This window comes from Pinus tabuliformis, chromosome Q (genome assembly GCF_031772625.1).
Source record: "Pinus tabuliformis cultivar Carrire ecotype Pingquan chromosome Q, CPIR1, whole genome shotgun sequence".
Lineage (NCBI taxonomy): Eukaryota > Viridiplantae > Streptophyta > Pinopsida > Pinales > Pinaceae > Pinus > Pinus tabuliformis.
In genome coordinates this window covers 64,332,605-64,352,864 of record NC_142296.1, presented here as the reverse complement: position 1 = coordinate 64,352,864, position 20,260 = coordinate 64,332,605, and the positions used below count along the sequence as shown (strand labels likewise).

At 42.4% G+C, this 20,260-nt stretch overlaps 1 pseudogene across 1 annotated transcript; it reads right to left on the bottom strand.

The window, feature by feature from the left end:
• Positions 1-290: 290 nt before the first annotated feature.
• LOC149218300 (oxoglutarate-dependent flavonoid 7-O-demethylase 1-like) lies at positions 291-1,373 on the bottom strand (annotated as a pseudogene). Its single transcript, XR_016248619.1, has 3 exons — positions 1,109-1,373; positions 694-1,015; positions 291-572 (listed from the first exon to the last, which is right to left on the bottom strand). The product of XR_016248619.1 is annotated as an oxoglutarate-dependent flavonoid 7-O-demethylase 1-like (transcript).
• Between the last annotated feature and the right edge of the window lie 18,887 nt (positions 1,374-20,260).

Below are 20,260 nucleotides of genomic sequence, written 5' to 3'. Positions count from 1 at the left end.
AGCAAATTACATCTTTCACTCAAAACACCTACCGCTATCTTATAGTTAGAGTTTCCACTCAAATACCTTGAATAGTTCAGTAGATAGACATCTTATAGAAATGCGATTGAAGGATTAGACATGGACTTCTTGCGCCTCTTCTATACGTAAAGAATTGACGGAGGCTTTTCCTTGAGGATCCTTGTTCATATGCACGGTTTCATACTCCCCAGCTTTAACGGCCAGCTATCTTTTAGTTAGAGTTTCCACTCAAATACCTTGAATAGTTCTCTAGATAGACATCTTATAAAAATGCAATTGAAGGACTAGACATTGACTTCCTACGCCTGTTCTATACGAAAAGCATGTACAACGTCTTTTCCTCGAAGATCCTTGCTCATATACTCAGTTCCATACTCCCCAGCTTTAACGGCTTTGTACAAGCTGGGATGAGCTGCATCGATCAGCTCGGAAGCAGTATCAATCAACACATCCTCTTGTGGACTCAAAAACATGACTATCGACATGCGACTCTGCTTTGTATTCGCTAGTGCCCGGTGCTCGGCACTCTTGTATTTCCCATTGCTTACTATCTGCCATTACACAGTACCCATATCATTTTACAAAAAATATGCTCAAATTGTAACCAAAGGACATAGTCCAAATCAGAGAAATGATTAAAGTCCCAAAAAGATTTGAAAGAATTTCACTGACCTGTAACAAATCCCCGATGTTGATAATAAGAGCTCCAGGAACAGAGGGCACAGTGAACCAATCCTCATCTTTCCGAACCTGGAGACCGTCCACCCCATCATCGAGCAGAACAGTGAGCATATCGCCATCTGAATGGGGTTTAAGCCCATTCACCATATCTGGCTGAGGGCAAGGAGGGTAATAATTGATTCTTAGTTTTAGCAGGGGTTCCTTATTGAGGGTTTGGATATACTTTGGGTCCAGCCCCAAACCCTCGGAAAGAAGACCCAACAACTTCTCCATAACCCTCATTACCTCTTCGCCGTATTTTTCATATGTTTCTCTTCACAGTGCACACAGAAATGTATCAGAATGGATGCAATTAGCTCATTATCAAGGTTTCAGAGTGTGTATGTATATGTGTATAGAGTTGTACCTGTATGTGGAGGGGTTTTTGGGCCAGTGCTCAACTGCTTTGGCCCACTCTGGAGAAATATAATGAACTAGGGCATCAACCCAGTCCAGGACCGTGTCATCAGAGATGTCAAAGAAGCGGCCATAGCCTTCAAGCATGTGAATACCAGGCCTCACAGGGCACTGTTTCCGTTTCTCTTCAAGAGGAAGATCAAAGAACTCCTGTGAAACACGTTTCAGTCTCTAGCAATGACAGAGGTATGCCATGATTTATTATCTTCAAAACAATTTCAAACCCATGGAATCAGATGTTGAAATATTAATTTCAACTTGTCATGCTACATTCAATGCACAAAACCACCAGACCTTGTCGGACCGCTTTTGCTGTGAACGTGGTATTCCGTAAATCTCACTCGATGCAATCATTTTTTAACGCGTGTCCACTGTACCTTTTACAAAACCATCTTTCTATCGGGACGTAATATCCATTATGTTTGGGCGAGCGATGATCGTTGGATTAGTGTGAAGGCTGTCCACCGTTGATTGCATCCAGAGCTGCATACAAGCTTGCAACATGACATTGCGTAAAAAATTTGGTTTACTGCCGGTAAAATATAAATGAAATTAAATGTGTTCGTAGAGTATTGGTAAAAGGATTTTAATTTTAATGTTTTTTATTCCTTACAGAGGTATGAGCATAGTAAAACGTATTTACGTGTTATGTTTTTTTTATGTATTGCATATGCATTGTATGTATAATGTTTTTTTTGTGGTGTTTACCATTCTGTAATGAAACGGTGGAACGACACTGTAGTGCGAAGACGAAGACAAGGTAGAAACCAGAACAGAGCACCGTGGATGTTTTGATGTCTTGTTTGGGAATGGAATGAAGTAGCAGAAGCAGCGTGTGAGGAGAAAGGAAATGCTCGGCAGAGCCTGAATATAATTTTTTTTTTTTGAATATGAATGTAAAAGTGCAGCACCATATGTACGAATCCTTCTTATTTTATAGTAGTAAATGTAAACAAAAATTTACACACAGCTGTGTAAATTTTTTTTTTATAAGGAGACAGAGTAATTTTGTTGAAATGTTTTTGGTGAATCCCTCTGAGAGAAAGAGGATGAATTTTGTATCAGGCATTATATTTTAATGAATACAAAGCTTTTGTGGGTGTATGTAATACTCTGTTCTCAGAAATCAGTTATAGCTTCCTTGTGCTAAGATCCTAGAGAGAAACAGAGCATTGTCTCTGTGTTCAGTTTATTTGTTTTTGGAATTTTACCAGAAAAATTCCCAACAGTGGTATCAGAGTAGATCCAAGCTCTTTGAAGGTGTCAAAGAAGCTGAAGGAAGGAGTTTTTTGCTGCAACAACTTCTCCAGCAGAGTGAAGTCTCAAGCAAAAGGATCCAGGTATTTCTCAGATTAGTTTTCTGTGTTACTGTTGAAGACAGACACTCAGTGATTTTAAATACAGTCAAGCATTCGAAGCATATTTTAAACAGCTAGAATGACTGGCACTAGCCCCAGCACTAGCATGGGTTTTTCTAATACTCAACTCCCACAGTTTAATGGAAAAAACTACGATTATTGAACAATAACCATGAGAGCCCTGTTTGCCTTGTTAGCTACCTATACCAATAGGTTTCATATTTCATGATTGGAAATGAAAAGGTCCAAATATGCTCTGCTTTGATGATGCAAAGATCACATATTTCCATAAGAATACAATCTGTGCTTATAGCTTGATGGGGACTAAATTTTGATGGATGGTCCAACAGTCTAATCTGGATCATGCCATGTTTTGAATTTTCAGTTGTAGAATAGAGAAAGAAGTCTGTCCAAACTACTTAATCTTGGCAGACAAGTAGTTCAGGTAGAGAAGAAAAGGCTCCCAACAGCTTAATCTGGGACCTTGGAAGAAATAAGGGTAGAAGTAGATAGAAAAACAAAAGAAAAAGCCAAAGAAAAGAAAAGGCAAGTAAGGGTCTGCAAGTCCAAGTGCACCCTCCAGGAAGAAATAAAAAATGCTAGGCAAATAGATGGGTAGGCAGTTGGGGTTGCAGAAAGGTCATTTCTTATAAGTTGCATGTGTGCTAACTTTGTTTACCAAAGCAAAATCAATGAGTTAAGAAGGTGTTATTCTTCATCAAGTTGCAGCAAGCAAGAAGCAGGTCTAACCTCCCTTCTTCCCCTTTTCCATTTCATTACTAACACTCCCTCATCAGTTGAGATTCATGGAAGAAATTATGGTTTCATGGTGGTTCTTAATCTTTTAGAAGCCACATTTCTTGTCTAAAATTCTTTTCATTTTGATCTACTCCCTAAACTAAGTAAGTTTCAAATAAACTTAGTGATTTCCCCCTCATTCACATTTTCCCCCATATTATTAACTCTAAACTCTACTATGTAATTCCCCTATGTTACCCTTCCCCTATTATTATTAACACCATGGTGTATAAACCCTAAAATTTTGTATAAATATCCCTCCCCTTGGCATTTTAGCCAATAAATCCTCTGTCAGGGATCAAATTGGCATCTGGTCACTTTGATGAACCTAAACCTCACCCCTCTCCCTTCTTTAAGGTCATTCCACCCATTAAACCTCCGTTTGTAAAGAAAAACCTTATAAAAACCCCCTCCTACCCATAAACCCCTTTGAAATTATGAAAAAACCCAAAAAACCCACCTTTTGGCGCTTATCCAAAGTTTCGGCGCGTATGTTTGATTTTTCAAAATACATTGAAAGGCCTTACAAAACCCCATATCCTAATGTTTTCCGCCGGGCGCAGCTTCCAAAACAAATAATAAATTAATCCCGCCCCCCCATCCGTATTATCCGATCAGATCACCCTTCCGTCAACCGTCGGATCGGACCCATGTGATCCGACGGCCCTCGTTGATATCGGAGTGGCCCCGACGTCCGACAGATACCTTCCGATATCTGTCAGAAGGTGACATCAGGTGCCCGCCACGCGCCTTCCCCACAATGCATCGGAGGTACGCCTGACACATTCCACCTCCATAGCTAGAGCGGTGTGATACAAAACCACCAACCGTTTCCGGTTTCTGTCAATCCGCTCATCCAGCGTCATCCCCACGTCATTGCCACCCCGCCATCGCATCAACCTTTTTGTCCGCCCCCGTGCCAATGGGTCTGCCACTGCATCATCCCCGTGGACCAATAGCAGCTTGCCACCTCACCCGATGACGTCATGCTGACGTCATCCGTCTCCGACCCCACCCGATGACGTCATCCCAAAAACGCGCCAATATTGCCAAAAATCCATTTTTAGGCCAAAATCTCGTGTTTTTTCCACTTTTGGCAAAAAACACTACTGTTACTTCTGCATGTTGTTCACGTCCAAACCAGCACCAGCTTGCTAAAGACGATTCCGAGACCGCCAGAGCCTCCATTGCACCTGCATTCGCAACTCTTGCCGACGAATTCACCAGGTATTCTTCAAAATCATCCCATAAACCTGGTTTTATCCATAATTCCGCAAATGAACTGTTAACAGACTTTAAAACTCTGTTTTCACTATTAAACACACTGTGACCTACACTTATATCCAGCCAGTGAAGCCATTAAACTCCTGCAGGGCCGCATTTGACAAATTGAGTTGAAATTCGCAGCTAGTTCGCGCAGTCATGAACTAGGTACCTTAACTGACCAAATTCACCACAGAAAACACTTTGCTCAGTCCTGCTACTGTTTTGTCAGTCCTTTAAACAGTATTTCAATTGCTGCAAGTGTCTCACTCACTCTCTTTTCCAAACAATTGACATTTCTCCCTCAAAGAAAACTCTTGGTGTTGCTCTGCATAGCAACTCTGTTCATAAATCCTAGGAGAAGTCATGGATCCACCAGTGGCTCCAATAGCACTAAACATTGCTCCATTAAATGCCCCTCAGAGACATTTGGAATGGCAGTCTCTGGCAGACATGGACTATCAGATTTCAGAGGAAACGCTGATGGGTACCAAGTTCCACATTCACCTGCTTAATGAACTGAAGGCTAAGCATGAGGCTGGAACAGATGTGCTGGGCATATGGAGCTCATTCCTCCCTATTTTCAAGCTCCCTCAAGTTAACCAATTCCCTGAGTTGATCCATCTGTGTGCTGAAAATTATGACCCCACTCAGAGGGTAGTTCTTGACCCTTCAGGATCAGTTGTGTTTTATGTCACCCCAGAAGCTATCAAGAATATGCTCTGCTTCAGGACTGAGAAGAAACTGGTCCCTCTATCACTTGTAGACCTGATAAATCGAGGAGCCAGAATGACAAATGCTCAGGTTATCAAACTAAACCAGCTATACATTGGCTCTGACTCTGTGAAGTATCCTCCTATCAATCAAGTATACCTCAACCAACTGGGCAGAGATCTCGCAGACATGATTAGTCCCATTTTGGGCTACAACTCCATTGAGTTTGTTGATCAAACTGTGCTAGTAATCATGCTCATGTTTGCTCCTGGCAAGTCTCCTATCTGCTATGACTATGCCACCTATATAGCAGACAAAATACATGAGCAACTAATGAACCTAGCAGGAGAAAGAGTGTTCAGGTATACCTCTTACATTTACCACTTGATCTTATATCATCAACATCAGAAATTCTCTTTTCCAATCAAAAGAGAGGATGCCCAAGGAAATCCAAGATCAGTGGTCTATTGGTCATCTGTTTTCCATTGTAGAGGTGAAACTCCTTATACCTATTGTGAGTTCATAGATCAGTTCATTCACCCAGCTATGTCAATAATGATGGGCGCACCCCCTCCAAGGCTCACAGATGAAATGCAAAGGATCCTGCAGCTATCCAAATCATACATCATTGGGGACTGGTACTTTTACCAGCACCACACCGTCATCAGGATGTATGGGTGTGAACTGCCTCCCTACAGACTACCCAGATATGTGCCTATGAGGTTATTTTCCCTAGAATACTTCAGGCAGTTTGGCAACGTTGATGTGCTTCACTTTTCAGGCAAAGGCAAGAAAGCACAGTTGAAAGTCAGGAACCAACTGGGCCACTTTGTCTATAACCAAAGGGAGGAAGGTTGGAAAGAAGCAGACAGGATGCTTGAGTCCCTTGGCCTTCAAACTAGTTTCCTCTGGAAACCTTATGACCCCAACCACTTCATCACTTTGAGAAGGCTCAGATATAGGCTCTCTGGCTATGATCATCTAAAAATCCCTCACATTGAAAAACATGCTAACCAAGCAAAATGGAGGAGAGGAACCCTAGAAGAGTCGGTTACACAAGAAGAGCTGAATCAAAGAGCAGTGAGGAATCTTAAAAAGATGGCTGACCTTGAACTTTGTTCACAGGTGTTTTCACTGCCAAGCACACAAGTGGGAGCAGGTGCATCCTCCTCGACTGCAAACCAGCAAGCACCCAAAGCCACTGAAGATATATCTGGCAAGGGCAAGGAAAAAGAAATGGATACTGAACGGCCACAGCATGAACAGGTACAACAACAACAGCAACAGGAATTGCAGCAAGAAGAAGGGCAGCATAATAAAGAGCAGTCCCTACAGCAAGAAGGGGCAGTTGAAGCCCAAATTTCCACAGAACAGCAGGCACAAAATACAGTGCCTCCTAGGCAAGAAACATCAGTTGATGCCTCAATCCTCCAAACTCCACAAAAGGAGGATACTAGCAGAAAAAGGGACAGAGAGACTCCCTTGACCACATCAGAAAGTCATGGTGAGAAAAGACAGAGAATGAACCCTTTCTCTGATGAGGAAATGCCAACAGGGCAGTCTCTCGGTATGGGCCCACCTAGCAGGGAAGTATCTGCAAGTTCCTTCCAAGGGGAACAGAACAGAACTGTGGGAGGAGAAGTCAGCTCCTCTAGCTAGCAGAGGGAAGGTGAACTGAGCATCAAACAGCAGTTCATAGACATAAAGAAAAGGAGTGAACCCATAAAAATACAGCCGTATAATCACTTGCTGAAGATGGCTCCCACCAACCAGCAAAGACTGATGTCTGCTTTTGATGTCAGTGAAGGCAAGATGATCATGAGTCATTTCTTACCAGCTGTAGCATAGCCCCAAACTCATGCAGATTATATAAGGACCAATCTTGAGGTCCTTGCCAAAGACATCCACCCAATGGATAAAATTGAGTTGCACAAACAAACAGGTGAGATGGTCTATGCCTCCTTGGCAGACAAAACCTTGGACAACTACAGGCTGGAAAATAGCCTTAATAATACAGCTGCCCAACTTGAGTTGGAAAGGGAATCATCACAGGCTAAGGACAACACAATTAGGTCCTTAGAAGATATAATTATTGAAATTGGGCATGATCCCAAAGATATCAAGGGCATCCAGGAGATATTGAAGTTAAGGGATGCAGACATGGCTGCTTTGAAGAAAAAGATAAAAATGCCAGCCACAATTCACGCTCAAACAGATGAGGTTGCCCAGCAGAGGCATGATAAGGAAGCCACAGATTTACTGGTGTCTCTCTATAAACAGCTCATCCAGGCACAAGAAAAGCTGGGAGAATCAGAGGCTACACAAGCAGCATTACAGGCAACTTTGAGACAAAGAGAAGAAGGATAGACCTCCCAACCTCCTCTTGAAGTAATAAATCTTGAGGAAACTGCTCCACCTACTGTCCCTCCTCCTCAACAGCTAGAACAAGCAGCAACATCCACCTCAGCAGCACCACCAGCAACAGAGCAGGCCCCAAGCCTGGACATGCAAAAGCTGAGGAATGAGATCCAGGCCCTGGAAGCTCAAATGATAGAGCTGAATGAGACCAGGGATAAATTGGCCAAAGTGAATGACAGATATGATAAATCCAAGCAGTCTGTGGCAGAAAAGTGCAGGGAGATAAAAGCCCTCAAAGATAAAATCAAAGAGCTAGAAAAAGAGCTCAAATTAGATAAGGTGGTGGCTGAGCTTAAAATAGTGCTATGGGCTAACATTGGCCAATCTATAAATGAGCAATGGCAATATATTGAAACAATCCATGAGCAGTTGGACCTCATTCCAAAAGCACACACTGAAATTCAGAGAGCAAGAGATGCTCTAAGCAACATGCCTGAGATAGCCACCAGGATGATCAATGTGCTTAACAATAGGACAAGCACTCAGTTGGCTGCCATGGGAATTCCAAACAGAACTGAGCACATTCAGTTGATCAAAAGGGTTCTCACACTGAGAAACTTAGTGCAGACATTGGAAAGAAGAACCCAGGATATGCAGACTGAGGTGAACAGATTTTTGGAGAAATTTCAGATGTTAGAAAACAGAGGGCTCCCTAGCTTACTGAACAACGCAGGGAGATTGTTCACGCATGACCAGTATGCCAAAAGGGTCAACACATTTTCCACTAGTCAAATCAACGAGAAGCCCAGCACCTCAGAGGAAACAGGGCCAGCCACAGGACAGACTCTTTATAACAGAGTAGAGAATCTATTTTTTATAATGAATGAAATCAAACACCTGTTTGAGGCCCCTCCCAATTTTTATAAGTATACAGAGGCAGAGGAGACTATAGATGCAATCCTCAGGCATCAATTACCTACACATGACTGGTGGACCAAAGCAATACAAACAATTTTGTAAACAGTGAGCCATTCACCAAATTTTGTTTATAAAAATATGAATTGTTATGCAAAGCACAGTTTAATAAAATCAGCATACAAAGGAAAGATGAAAAGGCTGAGCCAACTCAGCAGGGCTATTCGGTCACCACAGCAGCAAGCACAGTCACAGGTGGCAGGGCCGAGAAAATACAGCGCAGCAAACGTAAAGGCACATTTTCCAGCATTAAAGCAAAGCGTTCCAACCGACTCAGTGACCTCCAAAGGTCAAAATATCCTCTGACAGACTTAAAGAGCAGTTATGTTGCATTCAAAGCTGCAATAACTTCTTTTCTACTTTTCTGTACGAAGTAATGAAGATATTTCTCTCTCAGATGACTCAATGCCTGAGATATTTTGTATAAACATTTCTATAAAGTCCCCTTCGGATGTTTTGCAAAGGGTTGTTGTTGATTTCTCCTGAAGAAGTTCTTATGCTATAATCCTTTCAGAAGTTTAATAAATAAAGTGATGGAATTTCTCGGATTTCTGAAGTGTTGAATGCGTTCTGGTGTTTGTTGAAAACTGCTGGATTCCTGTGTATTACACAATACAATAAGTCTCTGTAACTCTCTCTGTTATGTATTTTTGATTTGTTAAAATCCATATATGTTTCTAATTTCAAAGTGTTTGACAACAAAGAAAACGAATAACTTTCAGGACTTATTCAAGGAATACCCTGAGTTCAATCTGTGTTGTTAACGAATGTTTTCTTCAGCTGTAAGTTTGATAAGTGTAATTCTTAATTGTTGCACTTTCAGAATACATATTTCACAGTGACCTTTGTCTCAGGAATTCAAGTTTGCTCCTGTGCAACGTGTATCACTTTCACATCACCAGCTTAATAGAGAATTCTTAATTGCTTTCTGTTGGCTGACCATGCTTCACCATTTAAGTTAAATTTGTTTGTCTAAGATACACATTAGGCCCTGCAGTTTGAACACCACCACTCCTGCGTTTCAAAGCATTTCACAACTCCAGACTCCATTGCCCAATGATATACTATTCTCTGAACACTGCACCTTAAGCCCTGAAAGAAGTCCTTCAACCAAAACATAAACCAAAACCTGAGCATAATACCTAGCCTAAAAACACCATCATAACAGAGACAAATTGTTGTGGGGGAAAGTATCCAACTCGGAATGACCCTAACCCACTCTAAGGGTGACAGTTCCTTAGCAACAACTGAAAGCAAAGCTATCTAAAGTTTCTTCTTTATGACATGCAAGAGATAGAAGGAAGAGATCCACTTACCGATGTCTTGCGCAAATGGTCGATCCAATCTCCTCTATTCGCCGCTTGCTCCCAGCTCAAGTCTTTTCACGGGCCCAGCTACACAAGATCCTGCAAACAAGACAAAGAAAGGAAACTACAAGAGGCATGCATTCATAACTGATTCAAGGATTAGCATAAATCAAATACGCAAGTAAGACAATACATCATTGAAACACATGCGAATAAAAGAACCTCAAATGCTTTATTAATATATGGAAGTAAGGTTCAGGCGGTGATACAACCATGAGAGGTCCAATCCAGCATCACCTTCCCGATGGAGAGAAATCTCTTCTTCACCTCCCTCAAGCAATCACCCAATGCTCACAACTGTAAACCAACAGCAATTCTTTGCACAAAATTCTGGCCTCCTCAGATCCCATGGGATGAGATCCTTATATAGAGTTTTGGAGTGAAGATAAGTCAGCTTGATGTGTGACTTGTTGTCCTCTTCAACTCCAGTCGTTCTTCAGTTCTTCACTCGAAGTTTCTACCTTCCACTTGGAGTTTTAGAAGCTCTTAACTCATCATTAGGCGAATCTTATGATCAAGTGTCTTTTTGGAAGCTTCCTGGGCACTGGCACATTGAGAGAAAGATTCCTCCACATGTCAAAGTACGCCCAGCGCAGGTAGGCTTTGTTGCACTTGCGATGCAGCGCAGGTAGCCTTTGTTGCACTTGCTATGCAGTGCAGGTAGCCTTTGGAGCAGCTGCTTTGATCCAAAATTGACCTATTTTTGAGTGTTTTTCAGTGGATAACTGATTTGCAGTGCTGTGGTTTGCTGACCTTGTTCCTCTAAGGGTAAGAACAACATGTTTAGGGACTTTGGATCCCTCAGTTTATTGACATTTCATGCTCCATGCTGTAAGGCACAAAAATGTCTATAACAGTTGCCCCCTAAAGTATGAGGTCCTTTATCGGGTGAAATGCTTTATTAGGAGGATCCGAAGTTCATTCAATCGTCGGGAGGTGACCTGTAACAAAATACAATACAATACATTATCTTTTCATATTTTCTTTTCATGATCTAGCTGATGCGGGCATTTCCCATGATCAGCTTTATAAATACATTTGCCGTACATAAACAGACGATCGTCTGATAAGAGACGGATAATTCTCTGCTTTTAATTATCATCCTTTTAGTAGGATGCTCATCTGCTGCACATGTCTATGTTTTTATCTCCTGAATATATATCGCAGCCCGTATGGATGAAACTAGATCCGGGGTCTTCAAACTTGTCCGATCTTCACTCTAGTACAAGTCGATCCATGTGAGAATTTCTTGAAGTCGAACATGGAAAGACATCGCTTGATTACCAGTCAATAATGTAAACTGTTAACAAGCACGAGAGGAATCACCGATAATGATGATGACCCTCAAGGTACTCAGCACAATTCACGTGGCGTGAATATAGGATCTGACGTCGAACACCACGCAAAGTCTCCCGGTCGAAGGTCATTAATGTATACCTATCGCCGGAAGTGAGAAACTTTCCATTGAGGCATGCAAGCTTCAAAATACTGAGGGGGTGTTCCTAGATCAACTTCTTGGATAATGAGCTGATGTCGACAAGAAGTGATCCGTCAAAGGAGGGCCTTAATGAATCCCACATCAGTGACACGGAACGGAGCTAGTGATGATGGTGAAAACGATCTGTGAAATATGATTCAGGGTGGCGGTCATGGAAGGATGAAAGATGATGTATGGTAGTGGATGGGACCCGGTTGACACTTTCTGAATGACATCTCTTGAACATATAACGACACTGATGTGATGGATTGGTAGCATTACCCCATGTATGGATGGTATGGCGAGACCATGGTGAAGGGACCGGTGAATGATAATAACCCAACCCGATATTTACGGAGGCAAAAGTGTCATGTTCAAGAGCGACTTGCTACCATTAAGCTCTGAGGTTCTTCCCAATTTTTCCCCAGACATTTCTGACCAGTACCTCTTTATTTTTGTCAAGCTTGAGGAGGATAACATATGCTTGTTCTATAACCTGCCCTTCGGGCAAGCCCATCGCTATGTTTTAACGAGCCTAGCGATAGGGAAACTCATTCTCGTCTAAAGACAAGTTTGTCGCTATCTAATATTTTTAACGAGTCCAGCGACAAAGACAACTCGGTCCTTTTCATTTTTAGAGAGTCTGAAAAGTGTACATAAAGTGGACTCCAGGGGTCCTTTTTCGTCATCTAATCCCTTAAGCCCAAAAAAGTATAAAACAATACAGAAGGGATGAATGTTCGATAGCTTTATCGAGCCGAACTAGACAAGCGCTCGATCTTTTTGTGCAACAATCCCTCAGGTCCAAAAATATTAAAATCTAGAGGAGGGATAGCTCTTCCGGTCCTTTTAACGAGCTGGAAGGCCAAAACTCGGCAAACTTTTCATTTTTTACGAGTCAGTGAAAAGAGCTCAAAGAAGACTCGTATTTTGAGGAACGAGTGATAAACAGGGATAGCAGCAAATTCCAGGTACAGGTTGGAATTTTCCAATCACGGAAGTATTACAAGGATGGCTAGGTGGGATCACTCTTCGCAGCTGTTCCTCAAAATAGGTAAACAATCAAGTGGATGTGAATGATCGGCCAAATGAAAAGTGGAGGTGACGGTGCACAAACACGACCAAGGCTTTTATGGCTGATGAATTTACGGTCTCAAATGGTCATTTACCGGTTCATTTTTTCTGGATGAGCTTAAACTCTGGGGAAAGCCTGCTCACAAGCTTATGTTTATTTTTTAATGAGCATGAATTTCCGCATTAAAACTGCTCGGATCTTGCGTTTATTTTTTAACGAGCATGAACTTTGCCAAAACTGCTCGTTTCTTTTGCATGCCCCCAGCATCATAATAACGCATGTCAAAGGAGGGTGCCCCCCAAGCTTCATTGCATTCAACTTGGTGGTTGGAATGAAGGTTTACCTTTGAATTTTGAAAAGGGGATTTGTTTCATTTTTTAATGAGGTTGACATAGTAAAAGAACTATCCTCGTGACTCCTTGTTTCATTTTTTAACGAGGTTGACACGAGATAAGAACCGTCCTCGGGGCCCACTGTATTTACAGTATTTCCACGAGGGCGATGATCCATGCTGACAAAATATTTAGGAATCTTCTGAATCCGTTGGATATAGAAGATTTCATATTGTAGGTTTCCACTGTGGCTACTTCTGCTAGATTACCCGCCGGCGGTAGGGCAAAAGTACCCATTAAGGCAGGGTCTTTTAGGAAACCTACTCCAATATTTTGGAGCAACTGATTACTTTCATGGATCATTGTGCTGCTTCCCGTAACTTGAGAACTGTTGGGGAGAAATGTTTGTTGGACGACAATTGTAATTTTTCCTTGAAAAGGAAATACAATCCTCCTGAAGTAGTTCGACACAACTGCAGCCATGGCATATATCCAAGGCCTTCCCAGTAGGATGTTGTAATCGAGGTTTCCATCGATTACTTCAACATCTACTTCTACTGCTTTACCCCCCAGTTCAACTTGCAAGTTACTTAAAATCCCGTATGGAGTGTATGATCGTCCATCAAATGCTTTTAAGGTCGTTGACGATTTCGACAAGGGTGGTGAGCCTAGATTTTTCCAGCAACTCATCGACATAAGACATGTAGATGCCCCCTCATCAATAATTGTTCGATGAACAGTTTTGTTGAGGGCTTTCACTTGAATAAGGAAAGCTTGTTGAGCTGGTAACTGAGGGTCATATTCTTTATGATCAAAGGTCACAAGATTGGAATCCATTGGGCCAATCCCACCGATGGCTGATAATAAAGCTTGCTCTTGGGAGGTGCAATTTTGCGCTACCTCAAGTGTCGACATAGCGGACGACGATTGGGCCAGGTCCTCTATTATATTATAATCCTATGTTATTTTTTCACGAGGATTAAATGTAGATTTGTGTACTACTCCCTTTGGCGACTTTATCATTGGTTCAGGAATGATGGGTGGCACGACTTTGGTCAAAGTTGTTGTTGAACTACTAGGTTGTTTATTTGCCTTGTTGTTCAACTGCTTTGGATTCATGTAATCTTTATTCCTTGTCAAAGCATTATTCTGCTGCTTTGAGGTAGACAACATAAGCACTTGGGATCGGGAAGCATTTCGATTAGCAACCAGATTTTGACCTGGGTTAGGAAACGGATCAGTCAATATTGCTGGGGTTTTCGAACTCTTAAAGAGCTTCTTAACTTCAGCTATATGTGGACAATCTTTCATCCAATGATCCTCATCGCATATATGACACCCTGTCGGGGGTTTCCCTTTCCTTTTCTTTTTCTTCTTTCCCCCTGGTTGCTTTAGTTGTTTGCCCTTGTCGGTCAACATGGCATTTACTTCTGAGGCAAGAAGTTCCTCATTTGCATTTTGATTAGAAATTTTGTTTTTGCCAGTCACGCCATTACTGGCATGAGAGTCAGTATTCGATTTAGGAGGGGGAGGAATTGAAAATTCAGGTCTGGGGCCGTCAGGTATTTTGTCGTAGAGCGTGCCAGACTGAGTATATACTAAGTCCAGATATTGAGCACGAGCAATGACCTGCTCCTCTGTTACGACTCCCCCCTTGGCCACATCTTCCGTTATAGCCGGAAGTAAGGACTTTATAAACCATTCAGCTAACAGCTGATCGGGAACGTAAGTTTTCACCATCCTACGACGACGTCGCCACTCATGTATATGATCAGATATGTGAGTGGCCGTTGTCTGTTTGAAGTTGGTAAGGAGTTCTGTTCCCGTTTCATACCTTATCGGTAATTGAAAATGGGTTAAGAAAGTCGTGGCTAAGGAGCTGAAATTGTCGAAAGAGGCTCTTGGAAATTCAATGTACCATTTAGCCACTGGACCTGTCAATGTCCTCTAGAAGAGGCGAAGTCTTATCGAATCATCGTTTAGAGTGTTCGATGAACACCACAGATGAAAAGTCATGACGTGATTCGACGGGTCTTCACCTGGATTTCCATTGAATTTAGGAATGTCTGATGGAAGTTTATGTGGAATCGTTGGCCACCAAGGGGCATAAGCAATTGGATCATTCGTCAGCCGGTTTAGATCTGGCAATTCCAGAGTTGCTACAAAGGGCAACTGTTGGTTCAGGTTAGGCGAAGCATATCCAGGATAAGATGGTATCGCCTGAGCAATGGGTCTTTGCAGACCAGCATAGTGCTGACAACTTTGACAAAGTTGATGGGCATAACCATTATAGCATGGTTGCCCATTACTTACAAAGACTTGTTGCTCAGGTCCTTGATATGATTGCTGGAATGGTGGTTGTTGAGATTGAACCAGCTCTGGTTGTTGGACCATTTGCTCTTGACCAATACCGGATGATTGACCAAGATGAGGAGTCATAGTACTTGTTCGAGCCTGAGTCGCTCCAGATAAGGAGGCACTACCCTGAGATTGTGATTGAGCCGCCGAGACAAGAGGTTGTTGTATTACAACAGGTAGCGCTTGTACTTGTGACGCATTCGCCGTAGCAGGTGTGGTGGGAATATTCGACACAGGGTGTACTGGTTGCATTGAATATGCAACTCCTGATTGTTGAGGCAGTATTGGTACCCAACCGCTAGATGTGATTCCAGTTTGACCTGAACTTTGTTGTAAACTCCCACATGGTTGTTCTCCGGGAGGGAACAATGAAAGAGCATACTGCCCTCCACATGGTGGAAATCCAGTACTTAAAGGGTAAATTGGCCTTTGAAGACACATTGGATCAATTTGTTGAGTTTCAACATAAGAAGTACCAGATGATAATCCGGATGAAGAAATAGGAACTAACCATATTGTTGTCCCTGATGGGACTCCGGCTTGTTGTTGGCAATTCGCCGGGACAGATGGTATACCAGCAAACATCGTTGGAGTGGCAGCAGGAGGCTCTGTTGTTGCTGTGTCGGACGACACAGTCCTAGATGTTGACGGTTGTTCAGACATTTTGAGTCTATCCAAAAGATTTTGGCGATTCTACAAGAACTTACGATGCCAAAAGACTAACTTCGAAGATCAATGCAGGAATAGGATGTGATTATGCTCCGTTTAAAATGAATTTTATATGACGACGCTTTAGACACAACTTTCTTTTTCACTTTTTAAGAGTCGAGAAAAAGCTAAAGATGACTCTAGTCTCCTTCGATGTATTAACGAGCCCGAAGTGACAAATGCTCGGATGGACTTTTTCAGTTATAGAGTTTGAAAAAGGCCAAAAGAAACTACTCTGGAGTTCTAGGCAAGGGTGTGCCAAACCTTTCGCGAAACCACAGAATACATTTTATGGTACGAGTGGTCGATCTTCGTGAATGCTGTGTTCACTGCATCGCGATCAGTAGGGCGGCCGACACGGCTTCCTATGGATAAAGGCTTTGTTCCTATAGGGGTCCCCCAATATACGCGACGGTACGCGGGGGCACAAGTCCGTATTAGTGCTATCGTCCCTCAGGAGGAATCACCCACCTTCGTAGAGATCGACAGTCACTATGTTTAAAGATGCCGGTTCACGTCTCTACCTAGACCTCTACTGTGTTTCGTTATGTTTCAAAGCGTTGTTAGATAAATTCAGTTCTTTTTAGGTTGATCTTGCTTAGCAGTTTGCCTTTATGGATCACCACGTGATGTATGAGACAACTCCTAAATGCAGCCTAAGAATGATAAGCAAGCTTTTTCTCAATTCTTTCAACTTATGAAAACCTTAACTACTGAAGGAAAAGAAAGACATCATCTTTTCAAACAGATCATAGAGCACACACTGATGCAAATTTCCTAAATCGACATGCAAACTGTCAATATGCACATGCACAATGCAAGTATTTCTTTTCTTCTTCCTTAATGTTGATGTATTACAAAAATAAAGTTGTTGTATGATTTCGAATTCAATTTCAAGCGAAAGCAAACAAGTTGTGTCCAATAATCAAAAGAACACCTTAAGATTCACTCGTTTCGACACAAGAAATACTGAAATTCGAACCATATAACGAAAGAAAATGCTCAAGCGGCTATGAACAGCAATAAACTAGCTCTTAGAATCACAACGACACTTTCTCATAGGTCTAGATCCAAGAGGTCATAGCAAGACTAGTTCACTTTCGCTATGGGAAACTGTGAATGATGGCAAGAAATACAATAAGAACAATCACAGTTTCTTCATACAACTGAGGTGGAATGAAGGCAAAGAGAAGTGGTTTCAGCTGGGTATACAGGTTGACAACAGGCTGCAAAAACAATACTGAAAACTGGGCAACAGACAGTGGGGAATCCCAGTTGCACAAGGCAAAACTGGATCAGCGCAGGTGCTGCACTGTCAAACTGCGATGCAGCGCAGGTAGCCCCTTCGGGACCTGCGTTGCAGTGCAGGTAGCCTTTGTTGCAGCTGCACTGATGAGACAACTCTCGTCTCTCTCAGATTCCGGGTCACAGTTTGCTCAAAAATCAACGGTTTTTGGCCAAATCAGTTGCTATCAGTCAAGTATACTCTAGAGGATGATTAAAGGAAGATGAACACTATCACAAAGAGCAAAAGAGAGTCCTTTTGGATCAGCTCTTCAAATCATAAACATGCCCAGCATTGGGCTAGAGTAGCTGCCCTCTACTTTGCATTCGAAGGACTCGAATGCAGTTCGATTCGGTACTCCTTTGTTTAAGAAATGAATAGCAAGAAACACAAGCTACCAACAAGACACGCTCCCCAGCGGAGTCGCTAGTCTGTTGTGGGGGAAAGTATCCAACTCGGAATGACCCTAACCCACTCTAAGGGTGACAGTTCCTTAGCAACAGCTGAAAGCAAAGCTATCTAAAGTTTCTTCTTTATGACATGCAAGAGATAGAAGGAAGAGATCCACTTACCGATGTCTTGCGCAAATGGTCGATCCAATCTCCTCTATTCGCCGCTTGCTCCCAGCTCCAAGTCTTTTCACGGGCCCAGCTACACAAGATCCTGCAAACAAGACAAAGAAAGGAAACTACAAGAGGCATGCATTCATAACTGATTCAAGGATTAGCATAAATGAAATATGCAAGTAAGACAATACATCATTGAAACACATGCGAATAGAAGAACCTCAAATGCTTTATTAATATATGGAAGTAAGGTTCAGGCGGTGATACAACCATGAGAGGTCCAATCCAGCATCACCTTCCCGACGGAGAGAAATCTCTTCTTCACCTCCCTCAAGCAATCACCCAATGCTCACAACTGTAAACCAATAGCAATTCTTTGCACAAAATTCCGGCCTCCTCAGATCCCATGGGATGAGATCCTTATATAGAGTTTTGGAGTGAAGATAAGTCAGCTTGATGTGTGACTTGTTGTCCTCTTCAACTCTAGTCGTTCTTCAGTTCTTCACTCGGAGTTTCTACCTTCCACTTGGAGTTTTAGAAGCTCTTAACTCATCATTAGGCGAATCTTATGATCAAGTGTCTTTTTGGAAGCTTCCTGGGCACTGGCACATTGAGAGAAAGACTCCTCCACATGTCAAAGTACGCCCAGCACAGGTAGCCTTTGTTGCACTTGCGATGCAGCGCAGGTAGCCTTTGTTGCACTTGCTATGCAGTGCAGGTAGCCTTTGGAGCAGCTGCTTTGATCCAAAATTGACCTGTTTTTGAGTGTTTTTCAGTGGAGAACTGATTTGCAGTGCTGTGGTTTGCTGACCTTGTTCCTCTAAGGGTAAGAACAACATGTTTAGGGACTTTGGATCCCTCAGTTTATTGACATTTCATGCTCCATGCTGTAAGGCACAAAAATGTCTATAACACAAATCATAAAGAGAGAGCCCTCTCTGATTACAGTTTGGCTAGAAACTGTGATCCAAAGATTGGTTAGTGGTTACCCCGGCCGTATTCCCTTGGGAGTCAAAGGGAACAACCTGGGTGTTAACATAATTGGCGACTCCACTGGGGACTTCTTAGGATTTTCCAATTTCTATACATCTCTCAAAGCTATAGATCAAGCCTGAAATCGGTCAGGAGGCCTGCAAAGCTGTTTCTGTGTCACATTGACAGCTTTAGGGAAGAGCTTTTTCAGTGAGTCTTCATCTCAGCTTTGAAATATATATAGCCATTCCGAAATATTTATCCAGTCCTTGAAGATATAAAAATTTCCTATAAAATCCTAAAAAACAGTTAGAAGCTGGCTCCCAAGAAAAATCCACGGCATACTAGGGCAAATCCTGACCCTAATCCACCCATCATTGTTGATAATCCAAATACCATCCCTAGAAACATTAGGAGGCAGCAAAGGCAGGAGCAGCCTGCTGGTCTAACCTCAGATTCAGATCATCCCAGCCTTATCTCTACTCCATGCAAGGTCCTTTTCCGGTCTACCCCTAATTCCCCTAGTTCACCATCCACATCTCAAAGTCCTCCTCTCACATCTTCATCCACTGCCCATATCCCCTTGACCAACACTCTAGGTTCACCCTTACCTATTACCCCTGTGGTACCCACTGTTCCTATTATCACAGCTGCCCCTGTTAATCCTCTAAACCCTGTAAATATGGCTAACAGATATGCACCCTTGCAGATACCAGCTAATGCTGCAGCTCTACCTCAAGATTACCAAACCAAAATCTCATATTTTGACTCCAATGGCCCTCTGACAGCTGTTCAACATGCTAAGAGGATGCAAGACCATTTTGAGACCTATGAAATAGATGATGACAGTGTCAGAATGAGGATGTTTGTTCAAAGCCTAACTGGGGATGTAAGAACTTGGTTTAGATCCCTGAATGCAAACTCCATCACAACTCCTGATGAACTGTATCAAGCCTTTACTAGTAGATGGGAGAAGAAGAAAGATCCTCTGCACATACTTGGGGAATATGACACTATCAAAAGAGGTCCCCAAGAGACTGTTTCGGAGTATTGTGCAAGATTTAACAATGTATATAACGCGATTCCACAAAATTTAAGACCTCCTCCCGATTTATCCTTGTACAAATTCCCTGATGGTTTTGACCCTGACATGGCCTATCAGTTGAAGGAAAGAGATCCTCAATCCCTTGCAGAGGCCCAAAGGGTTGCTGTTACAGTGGAAGCCAACCTAATTGCCAAAAGAAACAGGGCAAGGTTGGAAAAGAGGACTGCTTTCAAAGAGGAACCCTCTGCCTTTGATCAAAAGCTAGATGCAATTCTCACTGGAATGAAAAGATTGGGTGATAGAGTGGAATCGGTTGAAAGAAAATCATCATGGGAAGCACCACAAAACAACCCTCCTAGGAATCCAAACTTTAGGAGAACTCAAAACCCAGGCATTGGCAAACCCAGTGCTGATCAAGACATAAGACCCCCTTTTCAAGAAAATTATGCAG